The sequence below is a fragment of the Schistocerca cancellata genome, chromosome 7 (assembly GCF_023864275.1).
Source record: "Schistocerca cancellata isolate TAMUIC-IGC-003103 chromosome 7, iqSchCanc2.1, whole genome shotgun sequence".
Lineage (NCBI taxonomy): Eukaryota > Metazoa > Arthropoda > Insecta > Orthoptera > Acrididae > Schistocerca > Schistocerca cancellata.
The window spans coordinates 208304173-208320689 of record NC_064632.1 but is presented as its reverse complement, the minus strand read 5'-3'; positions in this window follow the sequence as shown (position 1 = coordinate 208320689).

Below are 16517 nucleotides of genomic sequence, written 5' to 3'. Positions count from 1 at the left end.
TCATTCTAAGGCATGATTAATGTGAGGTGGCGAGTTTGGTTTGGAATCAATCTATTGTCCAAGCAAATGTCGAGATGTTTGTCGTTTCAGAGATAATCAATTGGAGTGTAACAGGAGAATAAAGAATTAGGCTAGTACTTGAATGAGAGGGTTTCTAAAACTGAAAAAATGTTGGGGTCATTGTTACACAAAGGTCATGTGCCAGATAATAGTGATTTATATTTTGTTCATGAAGATGAATGAGATCCTGTAGCTAGTTATGAAAGGAGGCGAATTCTTCACCACCATGGTCACTTTAATCATGATGCTGGAAACTGTGAAATGAAGCAAGGTTTTCAATAAAACCATTTGTTGCCTGTTCTAAAATGTCAAGTTTTTATAATTATATTAAATAGTACTTATCCTCATGCTTGACTAGAGCAGTTTGATTTTGTATTTCCTTCCACATGGCTAGCCGATCACAGAACTGAGTTTGTATGTGGCTGTTTGGTGGGTGACCTTAGTACATGAATACTGAGATTGTCTAAAAACTGTGAACAATATGACGAGTTTTATCAGATATTCCTGTTAGAAGATTAAGATTGGTCTGAAGCACCGCAAGACAGAATCTTTGGCATACCTGTTTATGAAAAATATTAATAATACTCATTTCATAAATCCTGCTTCATTCTTTGAATGCATGGTGTGGAAAAATAAATTTTTTAACAGTATTTACAATCCTGCTGACTTGATTATAATTGACATGTAAAATTTACTCCCAAGTTGAGCCAGATTATTATTCCTGGTCAGGTGAAAGGATAGTTAGTGGGTTTTGAGATTTTGCTCAAAGAATTAGAATATGACAATGCTGAAGACAATGGTTGTGGCAGAAGCACCAGTGAGTTTTGTTATCCTGGTCTGAGGCCACAGTGAAATTGGAATAATGATCTCCAGCAATGTGGTACATATTGTGATAGATATGGGCACGGAAAGTGGAGGCATCAGAGGAATTATGTGATTGCAATGAAAGCAAAAATTTTAGGAGTGGTAACAGCGATTGGATTATAAGACTGTTACGGCAAATCAAGAGCGTGAAGGGAATGGTAGTCACTGATATTGACAAGATAGAAACTGAAGTTCCTATTTTGTAGAAGTACGCTAAGCTTATCCACAGAAAAATGCTCAAGTGGATAGCCCATAGCCCCGTAGCCACATAATTGAAAACTGATGTGCGCACCTGATTGAGGGCTGAAAGAAGATTGAAAAATGCGTATGAGAAATGGAATACATTTACTTTTGTATGCATGAGTTACCTATTGATAAGTGATAGGAAAATCTCCATTCTCTGAAAAGTCCAGCGTTTCAAATATATTTTACTGTGTGTTCCAGGTGTTGGAAGCCAGTCATCTGGGGTGAGTGAGTCAGCATTTCGCAGATCTGAAATTGAAGCTTTATGAACTATTCCTTCTTTACAGTGGACTCAAGTGAAAGGGATGATTAACAGAAAAGGAGCAGAGATGAAGGGACAAGTCGGTATTGATTTTCTTTGTCAAGGTTATAGCTTTATCCGAATTTAGTAACTGTGTGGAATTTGGTTAGTGATACGATGTTAGGGGCTGATTTTTTGTTGACATACAAAGAAGTGATGGCCTTGGGGTGTGGTGTAGTGAGTTTTAAGTATAATGATGGTATGTTAAAGCATGAGGGAAGAGTTGCCTGTCGTGACTGAGTATGGTGTTCACGCAGTCCCATTACATCATTTTCCAATGAGGTCTTTGAATTTCACAAGAAATATGGAGTTGGAGTATCTGTGCTGAAGTGGTAGGCGAATTAGTGAAAGGCAATTTATTTAGTGTACTGCGACATATTTCTTCAATGTTTTCAGTGCATCCAGGGACACAAAGTTCTTTTGTGTGCGTGTTGTTGCATGATGAACATGATTTCCCTGGCTGTTATCATGTTTTCGATTAATTTTTGCTGTACCGCTAGCTCTCTTTATCTATTTAATGTCGATAAAGGGATTTTAGTAAGAGCCACAAGTCTAGCACAGAATTTTCGAAGAAGTTTTGTGTATCAATAAAGTATTGTCAGCCATAAAAAATGAAGTAAATCTAGTAAAATTGGAAATGAAGATTATAAAGTTGGTCAGATTGTGGGACGTTCTCGGACGTAAAAGTGATATTTGAAAAACCTCATGACTGGTATGTAAATAGTGTGATGATTATCTCTTCATGCACTCAGCATATAGCACTAATTATTGTTTAGAAAGTGGTGTACATGTTGATATTATAACTTTATTGAACATCTGAGGTGATGTATACTGTGATTCCATTCATAAATAGTGAATGGATTGCATGTGGATTATGCGCTGAAGAGCCAAAGAAACTAGTACAACTGTGGAATATAGCGTAGGGCCCCGGGAGCATGCAGAAGTGGTGCAACACGATGTGGTATTGATTCGGCTAATGTCTGAAGTAGTGCTGCATCGAATTGACACTATGAATTATGCAGGGCTGTCCATAAATCCGTAAGAGTGTGAGAGGTGGAGATCTCTTCTGAACAGCTCGTTGCAAAGCGTCATAGATATGTTCAGTAATGTTAATGACTGGGGAGTTTGGTGGCCAAAGGAAGTGTTTGAACTCAGAAGAGTGCTCCTGGATTCACTATGTAGCAATTCTGGGTGTGTGGGGTATCGCACTGTCCTGCTGGAATTGCCCAAGTCCACGGAATGCACAATGCGCATGAATGGATTCAGGTGATCTGACAAGTTGCTTATGCACTTGTCATCTCTCAGAGTCGTATCAGAGGTTCCATATCACTGCAACTGCACACATCCCACACCATTACAGAGCTTCCACCAGCTTGAACAGTCCTCTAATGACGACCAGGCATAATTTTTCCAGTGATCAACAGTCCAATGAGGTGTTGATTGGTCTAGCCAAAGTGTAAAGTATTGTGTCGTGCAGTCATCAAGGGTACAGGAGGCGGCCTTCGCCTCCAAAAGACAATATCGATGATGTTTCTTTGACAGGTTCGTACGCTGACACTTTGAAAACTATATAATTGTTTTTAAGGAATAATTCTACCAGAATCCTTATATGTGTGGTGTGAGAAAAACAATGTCGCAGACATCACTCGAAAGATCTGGCAGTGCTATGTACACTGGTGTGATCGTCCCTTCCTGACAGTCTGAGTTTTCAGCTCTTTACATCAGTCAATTGATTTTTGGGAGCACCCCTCAGTGGAGTTTTCGTTGTGTGTTTACAGTAATGGATCAGCGGAATTTAGAATGACGTTATTCAGTCACGTTTATTGTTAAACTTGGGTAATCAATGAGTGTGACCATTCAAAACCTGAAACAGGAGTATGGGAAACATTCCTTGTCAAGAGCACAAATTTTTCGCTGGCGCAAATCATTGTTGGAAGGCTGATAGCACGGTGAAGATGAATCTCGCTCACAGAGGCCTTCAAAATCAAAAACCGACGAGAACGTCGAAAGTGTGCATGGTCTTTCGAGACCAGACGGACATTTAACAATAAAGATAATGGGTGAACTGTCAAACTTGACAACTATCACAGTAAATCAAACATCTGACTGAAGATTAGCACACATAGAAAGTTTGTGCCAAAATCGTGCTGAGAAACCTCAGAATTGAGAAGAACAACAATTGAAGGAAGAGGTGTGTTGGTGTTCTTGAGGAGACTGCCATAAACTGCGAATGTTTCAGTAGTTTGATCATCGGTGATGAATCCAGGATTATTGAGTATGATCCTGAGACGAAGGGGCAAAGTCAGGAGTGGCATACTGAGACATCTTCTACACCAAAAGAAGCTCGAATGAGCAAATCAAAGATAAAAACAACTCGTATTTACTTTTTTGACCGTAGGGATATCATGGACAATGAATTTGTTCCCTCAGGACAAACTGTCAACCTTGTGTTATACAAGGATGTCCTTAAAACTCTCAGGAGAAGATAAAATTGAGTGAGACCGACTGTACATGCAGACAAATGGACGCTGAACCATGATAGTGTCCCATTTAACACAGCCATTTCCATCACGGATCTTTTCACCACAATAGGCACTTCTGTTGACCCACAGGCACCATATTCACTTAATCTGATTCGCTGTTATGCATTTTGTGTTAGCGAAACTAAAAAATTCTTAAAAGGACATTGTTTGGGACTCTGGAAACATTCGAAAGAATGTGACTGCCCTATTGAAGGCCCTAGGACTTAAAGCCTCTTGGCGCTGCTGCCAAGCCTGGGAACAACGATTACACCGACGTAAAGTTGCCGATAAAACTACTGCGTAGGAACCAATACTCGAAAAAAAACTTTGGTAGACAAACAATCAGTTACATTACTTTTCTCATACACCTAGCATGTTTTAAATTTTTCATTTAATCTCAACGAAAAATTTAAGTCTCAGTAGTAGACGTCACTTTCTACAGTGAAGGTCGTCTTCAGTATTTCCAAGTTGAGGGCCTTAGTTACACATCAGCATCTCTTTAAAAAGTATATTGAGAGCAAACGTCAAAAACAATGACCGAAGTTGTCTTTTGTATATTTTTGTGGTGTTCATAAAACCAGCATTACACCTTATTGAAAGTGTGTTGTTATTGCTAAGACTGTGCGAAAGGTGTTTCCAATTTCTGGACCCTGATCGCATATCAGTTGCCCTTGAAAAAGCATGTTGTGAATATCGTTCAACAACAATTAACGAACTTTTAAAAAAAATTTCAGGGTGGTCACAATGTAGCCCCGCTCCCTCCTCTTGGTAATGCACATTATGTACAATGTGTTGGCATTACGGGAGTTAATCAGTCTTTTAACGTAACGTAACGTTAGTATCTACATTCTGATACTATAGCTTTTAGCAGTTCTGTATGTAACTATTAAAGAAAACCTTTTTAGATATTTATCACCGAATAATTGTTTGTTTTGCAATATTGTAAAAGTGACTTTATTGTTATTGTGGAACTAAACTCCTATTTATAACGAGAAGTCTATGAAAGTTGTACTTTTAACAATGCTTTTATTTCATCATAGTTTTTTTCTTCTCCAGATAGTGAAATAAATATTGTATGCATTTCAAAAAGATGTTTTATAGTTGGTAACGATAGGTCACGAATCTCTTGGAGCAATATATGGGGTAGTTTAGTGATTCACCTACAGCTACAGCCACTCATATGTTAGGCCAGTCACTTGTTATCATTTAGCCAATTCAATTTAATTCGTACTTGTGTCCTGAACGTGGTGGTCATGAGGTCTAAAACTGTTCATAGGATGATATTGCAGTTATGGATTTGGCGAGACGGCTACAGTTGTTTGCAGTGCATAGTAATATACAATGCGTTGGATATTTACATATCGTGATGTTTAGATTTTTAAATTGTAATTGTTTTCTGTCCTGCAGTGATGATTAATTCCGGCACGGTCTAGCGTTCAGTGAAATGGTATTGCAGAGCCTCAGAGATCGATTATTTTTCGCATGTTGCAACATGACTACAGGAAAGTATTTTAATTGTTCTGTCTAATGTTTTATGCACTCCATTTCATGATTGTCCCTTGCATTTCAAGTTACTTAATGCACTGCTGGAATATGTGTAGAGGAACCTTCTCTTTTGGCGATTTCTAAAAATTCGGTACAGGTTCACATTTAGTTTAAGCCTAAGTGATGTATATTTATTGTTTGATTATTTTAAACATTGCAGGGTGTACTACCCACTGAAGGATGTATTTACAGTGCGTAAGGGAATATGTGTTACCACTTATGTACCCTCCTGATATCTAGTGACAGTCCGCTGCATCAGTGTTAGTTTTAGTTTGTTGTGAAATACAGCCTTAAGTACTGCGAGAAGTATGTATCCCAACAAAAAGCGGTGTATTAATGGTTATTGGGAACTGTGGTTATCACTAATATAGTTTCTGGAAGCGGCTTGGAAAGTATACTTCCCGCAAAATTAATCTGTCATTTGTGGTCCATGGGAAGCATACTTAGCACCAGCTAAGGGGTCTCCAAAAACTTTTGGGAATATTTCTTACCACCTCTGTCTATGCCAGACATGTTATGGTAGTACACTGCTCAAGGTGTACGAAAACTGCTACAAAAATTAGTTTCTGTATGTTGTGGGATTAATACTGTTGTCAGAAGACATTGCTTCCCTCCTGCAATATACTTTATTGCATCATGTATCAGCTCGTAGCTTTATTCAGTGACAAAGTTTCAAGGATTGTTTTCACATTGTGGTAAGTAAACATTAATATCGGTAACAAATATTTTCAAAATAAAATAAAAGAAAATATAATATAAAAACTGAAAACACTGTACATTATTTTATTTACGTGTAGCGGCAACACATGACAGCACTCAAACGGGAAGTGGGAAATCCATTTACAGCCAATTTAAATACCTCACAAAGATGGCATGGTGATATATGTACGACCAAAGATTTTGGTGCTATATCTCCGAAATAAAGTTATTAAAAAGTAAATACAGTAAGCTGATCACATTTCTAATAGGCTATCAAAATATTATGTTCGCTGAGATGCTACAAAAAATGTGCCCACGAAAGAGTTAACACAGTGTATCAGTTAAATTTTATGGCTACTCATTTACGCTCCTTCAGTCTTTTATATAATTTTTGTGAGTGATTTTGTAGCATGTGTTATTTGCGCTATCTCAGCATACCTACTGCCAATATCCGCTTTGTGAATTTAGTGATAATCTGTGATACAGATAATAAAATAATTCAGCTACATATTTGCTCTTTTTTACTGTAATGTTTACCGTAACAATCCTCTTATAGAAAATAGTATCGATGACAATCCAATATGCTGAAGATGTGATGCATGTGGTGGATACAAGGAAGGCTACTGAAACACTTACAAAGATGGACACATTTCTATATATAGGTTCTCGACTACAGGTAAGGGGATGAGCAAGCAGGAACCACAGTGATCTAGATCGATTCAGACACATCGCCCGCATCTCGTGGTCGTGCGGTAGCGTTCTCGCTTCCCACGCCCGGGTTCCCGGGTTCGATTCCCGGCGGGGTCAGGGATTTTCTCTGCCTCGTGATGGCTGGGTGTTGTGTGCTGTCCTTAGGTTAGTTAGGTTTAAGTACTTCTAAGTTCTAGGGGACTTATGACCACAGCAGTTGAGTCCCATAGTGCTCAGAGCCATTTGAACCATTTGATTCAGACACATCACTGATATTCTTTGTGAGAACAAGATGCACATCCGCATAAAACAAAAGATATAAAGCACAACGATGAAGACAGTGGCATTATGTGGTACTGAGCGTTGGCACACACCCAGGAGCATAGAAGTTTCACTACATTATGAAAATTAGAATTCTGAGAAGACCATTAGCCATTTCCCGCTCGACCACACTAACAAGACAACTATCTGACAACTAACTGGAGTGGCTCCAATCAACGAAAAGATCCAAAAATGGAGCGTTCGGTGGTATGGACACATTATATACCACCTACTTTAGTCATCGGCTTAGCCTATCGTCTCACTCTTGAAGACCACAGCCAACGTGGAAGACCTTAACCGCATTGGATAGGTACTATAAACCTATATCTAAAATCAAGGAACCTAAACCCACAGATAGTGTTAGAACGTAAGAAAAGGTTTACATTGACCAAAAAAGCAGACCACGCTCCAACGGGACTACGCTACGAAGGAGAGGAAGAAGATGATGATGATGTTGGAAAGTGAGGGTATCGATATTAATGAGAAGAACAGGATCCTGAACTAGCCAAATCACACAAACATGTTGTGAACGGCCGGAGTATAAGCGGCGCGATAACGTTCTCCCACCGAAAAGTTTAATGACGGACAGCGAGAAGAACGAGGCAAGTGTGCGAGGAGAGTTTCCCAAGGTAGCGGTACGGCTCACAAAAGTTAAGGCAACTTCGGAGGTGGCTTTTGCACGCATGAACAGGGGACGTGATAACTGGTAGGCGAAGCGAGTTCCGAAGAGCGCCACCAGATATGAGGACGTGGCGTGGAAACTTTATACACAGCGAGAGGCAATACGTCACACCGAGAGGGGAGGAAGTAATGCAGCGTATAATACGCCTCGAAAACAGTAGAGGAAAAAATTGTAACCATGGAAACAGAGAAGTTTCAGCTCCGTCCCGCAATGAAAGTATGGTGAGGGGGAAAACATGGTGTGTTCTAGCCAAAATACAAGAAGAGCTTCTGTGCTGCAGCCCGAGGGATCACAGAAATGTAATAGGTGTGAATCCTCTGCAGCATGGTTTCAGGAAATGGAAAACCACCCTTGATCGGTAAATGAATCAGTAAATGTTCTGAACACCTCAGACCAATCATCGGCACAATGATTGGTATAGCTATTGCTTCTGATAATTTATTGTGACGTGCCCTGTTCAAATGAATGAAGCATATGGACGGCCTCATATGTCTCTATAACAGACTACGAAACTATTGCACAGACATTCAGATGCAACTCGAATGTTCTAAGCAAAGAAGGGAAACCAGAAAGGTGGAAGCACTGAAACACCTAAGTCGAAACAAGGTTCGGGAGTACACAACATTACATTGGAACTACTGACGACCTTGGGGGAGCCAGTCCTGACAAAACCCTACCATCTGGTGAGCAAGATGTATGAGACAGGCGAAATACCCTCAGACTTCAAGAAGAATATAATAATTCCAATCCCAAAGAAAACAGGTGTTGGCAGATGTGAAAATTACCGAACAATCAATTTAATAAGTCACAGCTGCAAAATACTAACGCGAATTCTTTACAGACGAATGGAAATCTGATAGAAGCCGACCTCTGGTAAGATCGGTTTGGATTAGATAGAAATGTTGGAACACATGAGGCACTGCTGACCTTTCGACTTATCTTAGGAGAAAGAGTAAGGAAAGGCAAACCTAGGTTTCTAGCATTTGAAAACTTAGTGAAAGCTTTTGACAATGTTGACTGGAACACACTCGTTCAAATTCTAAAGGTGGCAGGAGTAAAATACAGGGAGCGAAAGGCTATTTACAATTTGTACAGAAACCAGATGGCAGTTATAAGAGTCGAGGGGCATGATAGGGAAGCAATGGTTGGGAAGGGAGTGTGACAGGGTTGTAGTCTCTCCCCGATGTTATTCAATCTGTATACTGGGCAAGCAGTAAAGGTATTAAAATCCATGGAGAAGACATAAAAAATTTTAGGTTTGCCGATGACATTGTAATTCTGTCAAAGACAGCAAAGGACTTGGAAGAGCAGTTGAACGGAATTGACAGTGTCTTGAATGGAGGATGTAAGATAAAGATCAACAAAAATAAAGCGAGGATAATGGAATGTAGTCGAATTAAGTCGGGTGATGCTGAGGGAATTAGATTAGGAAATGAGACACTTACAGTAGTAAAGCATTTTTGCTATTTGGGGAGCAAAATAACTGATGATGGTCGAATTAGAGAGGATATAAAATATAGACTGGCAATGGAAAGGAAAGCTTTTCTGAAGATGAGAAATTTGTCAACATCGAGTATAGATTTAAGGATCAGGAAGTCGTTTCTGAAGGTATTTGTATGGAGTGAAACATGGACGATAAATTGTTTGGAAAAAGAGAATAGAAGCTTTCGAAATGTTGTGCTACAGAAGAATGCTGAAGATTAGGTGGGTAGATCACATAATTTATGAGGAGGTATTGAATAGAATTGGGGACAAGAGGAGTTTGTGGCACAACTTGACTAGAAGAAGGGATCGGTTGGTAGGACATGTTCTGAGGCATCAAGGGATCACAAATTTAGCATTGGAGGGCAGCGTGGAGGGTAAAAATTGTAGAGGGAGAGCAAGAGATGAATACACTTAGCATATTCAGAAGGATGTAGGTTGCAAGGGGTACTGGGAGAACAAGAACCTTGCACAGGATAGAGTAATACGGAGAGTTGCATCAAACCAGCCTCTGGACTGAAGACCACAACAACAACAATTCCCATCACACACCTGCATTGAATGCTCTTCGAATTTGTTGCGGAGAAAATCCATTCGTTTTATAAAAGCTCTTGAGGTATGTGAGCTCTTCTTGCAATTTATCTACGCCGTACGCACTAAGGTCTTAAAGACACCTGTGGTCTGTGAAGGGCGATGACATCTACTGGCGTGTAGATATTGATTTGTATGTTTTGGTTTACGGTATACGGCATGACCTCATGTCCCATCAACTTTAGGGCGAACGACAACATCCAAATAGGGGAGGCAGCAATCTTTTTCTATTTCCATAATAAATATAATACTAGCATAGCTAGAATTCAGATGCTCAAGAAGCGTGATTCTATGCCTTAGAGTTTTGTAGAGAACAATACCGAATGAGGCACTCCTGGTGATATTAGACTTGCTAATCTGGACACAGCCCCGTGAAAGTAAGGTATACTGTACTGGTTCAGAAAGGGAGAATATGGAGCAGTATAGGTTATATTGGGCACAAGAGCCACATCGAATAAGGAAATGAAAGCATACGGCGATAGAAAATGGCAATATATAAGAAAGATCCACATGTCATAATTCTTCCCGACGAAGGAACCTACACACTACCTGATGGGACATGGCCCATATCCTTCTTTAATGCAGAAAATACAACCAGACATCACAGACCCTTGTGAATATGGAGCAGTTGTCACACTTGAACACATCGTCTGAGAATGTGCCACTATACAAAACGTTGCAGACTACGATAGTAGCATCTTTGGTTATGGAACAGTTGATGACTTAATAAGGAACGAAGAGGTGTGGCATAAGTGGAATTTGCTGCCATCGAAAATACACACATAAAAAAAAAATGCGTCACTTCGGTTCCCAGAGTTCTGAACCTGTACAGAAAAGTGGAATAGAAATCAACATAAACATTATTTCCCTCCTTTTTATATCTCATGAAAACCAAGCATAACATATTGTACCACTGTATAGCGAGACGTTCAGAGGTTGTGGTCCAGACTTCTGTACACACCGGTACCTCTAAACCTCTAATACCCAGTAGCATATAATCTTGCATTGATGCATGCCTGGATTCGTCGTGGCATACTATCCATAAGTTCATCAACGCACTCCTCAACGGCAATTTGCCGTAGATCCCTTAGAGTTGTGATGGATCACGTCATCCATAAACAGCCCTTTTTAGTCTATCCCGGGCATGTTTGGTAGGGTTCATGTCTGAAGAACATGCTGGCCACTCTAGTCAAGCGATTTCGTTATTCTGAAGGATGTCATTCACAAGATGTGCACGAAGGATGCGCTACTTGTCGTCCATGAGGACGAGTGCCTTGTAAATATGCTGCCCATAATTATGGGTGCACTGTCAGTCGGAGGAAGGCATTCACGTATCGTACAGCCGTTACATCGCCTTCCATGACCATCAACGGCTTACGTCGGCCCCACATAATCCACCTAAAAACAACAGGGAACCTCCACGTTGCTTTAGTCAGTGGACAATGTGTCTAAGGAGTTGAGCCAGACCGGTTTGCCTCCAAACATGACTCCGACGATTCTGAGGTTGAAGGCATATGCGACACACATCGGTGAAGAGAACATGATGCCAGTCTTGAGCGGTCATTTCGGCATGTTGTTGGGCCCATGCGTACAGCGCTGCATGGTGTCGTGGTTGCAAACATGAACCTCGCGTTGGTCGTCGTGAGTGAAGTTGTGCATCATGTAGCCTATTACGCACAGTTTGCGTTGTAACACGACGTCCTGTGGCAGCACGAAAAGCATTATTTAATATGGTGGCGTTGTTGTCTGAGTTCGTCCCGAGCCATAATCCGTAGGTCGCGGTCGTCTACTGCAGTAGTAGCCATTGCTCGGCCTGAGCGACGCATATCATCGACAGATCCTGTCTCTCTGTATCTCCTGCATGTCTGAACAATATCGTTTTGTTTCACTGCGACACGCCTGGACACTTCCCTTGTTGATAGCACTTCCTGGCACAAAGTAAGAATGAAGACGCGATCAAACCGCGGTATTGGCCGCTTAGGCACGCTGGAACTACAGACTACATGAGCCGTGTACCTTCTTCCTGGCGGAGTGACTGGATCTGATCGGCTAACGGACACCCTTTGTCTAATGGTAGCAGCTCATGCATGGCTGTTTACACCTTTAGGCACGGTTAGTGACATATCTGAACAGTCAAAGGGACTAGATGTGTGATACGGAATTCACAGTCAACGTCTATCTTCAGGATTTCTGGGAACCGTGTTGATGCAAAACTTTTTTTGATGTATGTATTAGCATATGAACTGCAAGCATACATTGGCTAGAGACAACAAGGAAAAGGCCATATATGAAGACGACGAGTTGCACCATAGCAGAACATCCACCTACAGCAACCTTTCACAAGGAGAGAGGAGATGCGCCTCGGGGAGGTTTCCCTGGCAGTCACCTCCCAATCTATACAAGTGGGGTGGCAGTAGCAGGGTCCCTGTGAAAACTGAGCTGTGCCTCAGTGTGGCAGGGGTCAACCATCAAGACAAATGAAAAATTTAGCTTGGTTGTGTGATCGGTTAGAGTGGTCTAATCTAGTGTGGTGTTAATGTAGTATAGTGCTGCGAAGTGTAGTGTTGTATAGTAATGTAGACAAGAATCACAAATTACAAAATTTTTGATGTCTCAAAGCAGCATAGTACAAAAGGCAAGTAGCATGTGACTCTGGATTCCAAACTATTATACGGTTAATATCTATGTGGCAAATGGCCAAAGGGTAGCCGGCAGCTGTGGCCGAGAGCTTCTAAGCTCTTGAGTCTGGAACCACGCTTCTGCTACGGTCGTAGTTTTGAATCCTGCCTCAGGCATGAATATGTGTGATGTCCCTCCATGTGAAACACGTATGAAGCGACAGGTTAGAAAACAGAATTGGTTTTCAAACTTATTATTTACTGACTTCCATATTTCATAAAGACTTTCAATTAATACTTTATGCAGATATTTAATGTATATTTTTCGAACCTACATACTACAATGATTAGTTACACTAACTCATCTGAAATTATGTTAAAATATTACGCGCTATGTTCATGTCAATTCATGTGCAACACCTGGTTCACTGTTGTATTTAGATAAAAGACTGAAGGAAAATACGAGATAAATCAGTAAAAGCAAATAAATAAGTGTCATTTTTGTACTGTATGGAGATGAGCAAGTGGTACCCAGCTACTCCTTCCTAATACCACCAACATGGCGGCAGTGGTTATCGTACACAACCGCCATACGGTGGTGACCACAGCGCCATATGCTCTCACTTCATACCACTACATAATGTTTCACTTTCTAAACCTTCAATCGTGTGTGTGTGTACATGGTCTTTACTATAGAGAGTAATTTGCATTCGGGACCGGTATTTACTACCGCATACCAATTTTGAAACTGTTTTCAACCGGAACTTCACACCCTACTTGAATTTGTTCTTAGAATCTCCTCCACTGCCCTGAAACTGTCATCATTGAGAACTACAGTGGCACTTCAAACCATTACATCATTTTCTTAGTCTCTTTTGACGCCCGAATGATTCGGACATTATACTGATTTTGTTCAAGATCTGTAAGAGCATCTACACACCGCAACGAACCACAGATGCACTAAGTGCGTCGGCCAACAAATCTAAAAATGTCTTGGCAAATGTCTGATGCAAATACATTTCATCGAACTAGAAATTAAGTGCTATCAAAACTTCAAAAGAAGCGGATGTTTCAGATTTGTGCATTTTTATAAGTAGCCCCCACCATCACTACACAGCTCATTACAAAATGATCTACCGTAACAGTAAGGTAAGCCAAAACATCGTCTTGTCGTCAGCGAAAAATAAAACTATACCGATAGTGGACTACGTGCCATTAGTTCAAATGGTTCAAATGGCTCTGCGCATATGGGACTCAACATCTAAGGTCATAAGTCCCCTAGAACTTAGAACTACATAAACCTAACAAACTTAAGGTCATCACACACATCCATGCCCGAGACTGGATTCGAACCTGTGACCGTAGCAGCCGCGCGGTTCCGGACTGAAGCGCCTAGAAACGCTCGGCCACCGCAGGCGGCCTACGTACCATTAAGAAAAACTTATTACCCCAGTTCTTCGCACATATGGTAGCAGCTGTCCTCGTTAATAATAGCTTATATCAAATCATCATCTTCACTTCGAGGCTTTTCAAATAGAGATGATTTATAATTTATACTTAAGTGGATAACAATAATACTGAGAATGAATATTGCAGTAACTTATTTTGTATAGTCAGTACGATACTATTGTACCGTCAGAAGAGCTCGTCGCTCTTTAGCTTGGGTAACAGGGAAATTTGTCAACAATGAAATATCCTACGTCATCAGGCAGGCAGTTGCGTAGCAACATTGCGATTGCGAATCGTGTTGCGTAAACACATTGTCTGTGCTTGCGTGATTTTCGTTGTGCTATTCGTTGTGTTCTAGAGCGTCTTCTTGGTGAGAAAAGCTCATTAACTGAATATCTGAAGTGCTTTTCGGGAACAGTCTTCCAACAGAGGAACTTCCAAAGCCAGCGTTGGGTGTGACGCAGTACGGAACCGTAAGTGAACATCTACATCTTCTCTAAAAAATGGTTCAAATGGCTCTGAGCACTATGGGACTCAACTGCTGAGGTCATTATCCTCTAGAACTTAGAACTAGTTGAACCTAACTAACCTAAGGACATCACACACATCCATGCCCGAGGCAGGATTCGAACCTGCGACCGTAGCGGTCTCGCGGTTCCAGACTGCAGCGCCAGAACCGCGCGGCCACTTCGGCCGGCCTACATCTTCTCTTCTTCATCTCTTATCCACACTAACATCCTTTGCCGTTAATGTCACTCTAAATTACTGCTGCTGAGCGCTTTAGCACACACATGAAATCGCTTGTATTTTATTTTATTTGGATGTTTAATCACCCCAGCTACATTTTACCGAAAAATGGAAAAGGTAATGTTCCCAGTGATCCGACTTGAGCTTTAGCCTATGAGAGCAGTTTTTCAAAATCGTGGGCATGATTTCGGTAACTGATGTAACCTGCTGAACTCTTTATATCCTTCAAATTCCGAAAGCTGTATATGTCCATCATCAAGAGTGTTTAGGGGCTTCGTGTTGGCTACATTCTGCGTCATATTACCATAAAGTATTGCTTTTTATTTCCTACATGTAATGGATATTGCCAAGGTTGTTTATATTGTTCATAGTCGACGAAGACCAAAACAGCGGGGTGAAAATTGATGTTGTTGAAAATTTGTGCTTGGTGGTAGCAGGGACTGATATGAATATTGTACGTAAAAGTCCAGACCGGCGAGATGTGAGCTAGAGCATATGGGAGGGAGATGGGATGGAATGAGGTGAGGAAGGGAGGGGGTTGGGTTAAAGATTAATTTTTTATTTATCTTAAATAAATCGAAATGGGTTGCTTCAAGCAAAAATGTATTTCTGTAGTCAGTAAGCTACATTAAATTTGTTAGGAAAATTGTCCTATTCAGTTCTCTGTAGCAGGGTGGTGGTGGGTGTGTGTATGGCACACACGTGAGGGAATGCAGTTGTTTGGTATTTGATGAAACTCTTCCCTCTTCGTTAGTCTGCAAACTGAAGCGCTACCAGGCAAACCGCACATTTGACCACAGTTTTATTACGTCGCTTTCTGGCTGTCTCTCTCTCTGTCTGTCTGTCTCTCTCTCCCTCCCTCCCTCTCTCTCTCTCTCTCTCTCTCTCTCTCTCTCGCTCTCTCTCTCTCTCACTCTCATACACTTACACGCATTTCGTTGTAGAATGAAAGCGAGGAATTTATTTAGCTAAAAGGGGCCTTGCCGCCAAAAGGCATATACTCAGTTTTGAATCTGTCAGCAGTGGACAGCATTAAAACATCTGACTTCATTTTACATTTACACTGTACATACAACTCCAGCGTGTCGCACAAGTTCCGATAAAGTGGACGAAGATGTTTTCTCATTTAAACGGTCTATCTGCGTATCAACATTATCTTCCCTCTTTTGTACAAAAGTACATTCACAGTGTAGCTAGCTCTTAAATTGATTTTTGAAGTTGGTACCTGAGTAGTGAGTGACGTGAAGTGAAGGGGACCAATCATGTGTAGGACGTCGACAGTTGACCACCAACGAACAACGAAAAGTAAAGCGAAACAAATTGCAAACTTCATAATGCAACATGGGGGCTGGACAGAGTATAATGAAATCCACCTTGTACTAAGGAAATAATGTTCTGTGTCTGTTCGCGCACATCACATTTTGTTCGAGTAGAATCTATTTACAAAAAACTAGTTTCTGTTGTAATGTTCTGACAATTTTCAAGGAATCAGGGCTTTCGTGAAATCTTTTATGTTTGCAGGAAGCTATGGAAAATATTGTATGGATAATTTGTTTAGAATGTGTTTTAGGAAGCGCATCGGTGACCTCGATGTGTCTTCCTTAAGTTTTATTACAAGGAAATGGTGCAGATACATACGGGGATTAAGGACTCCACTATTCATCTGTTGTGTGGCAGAGGAAATGAGTTACAGTTTATTGCTT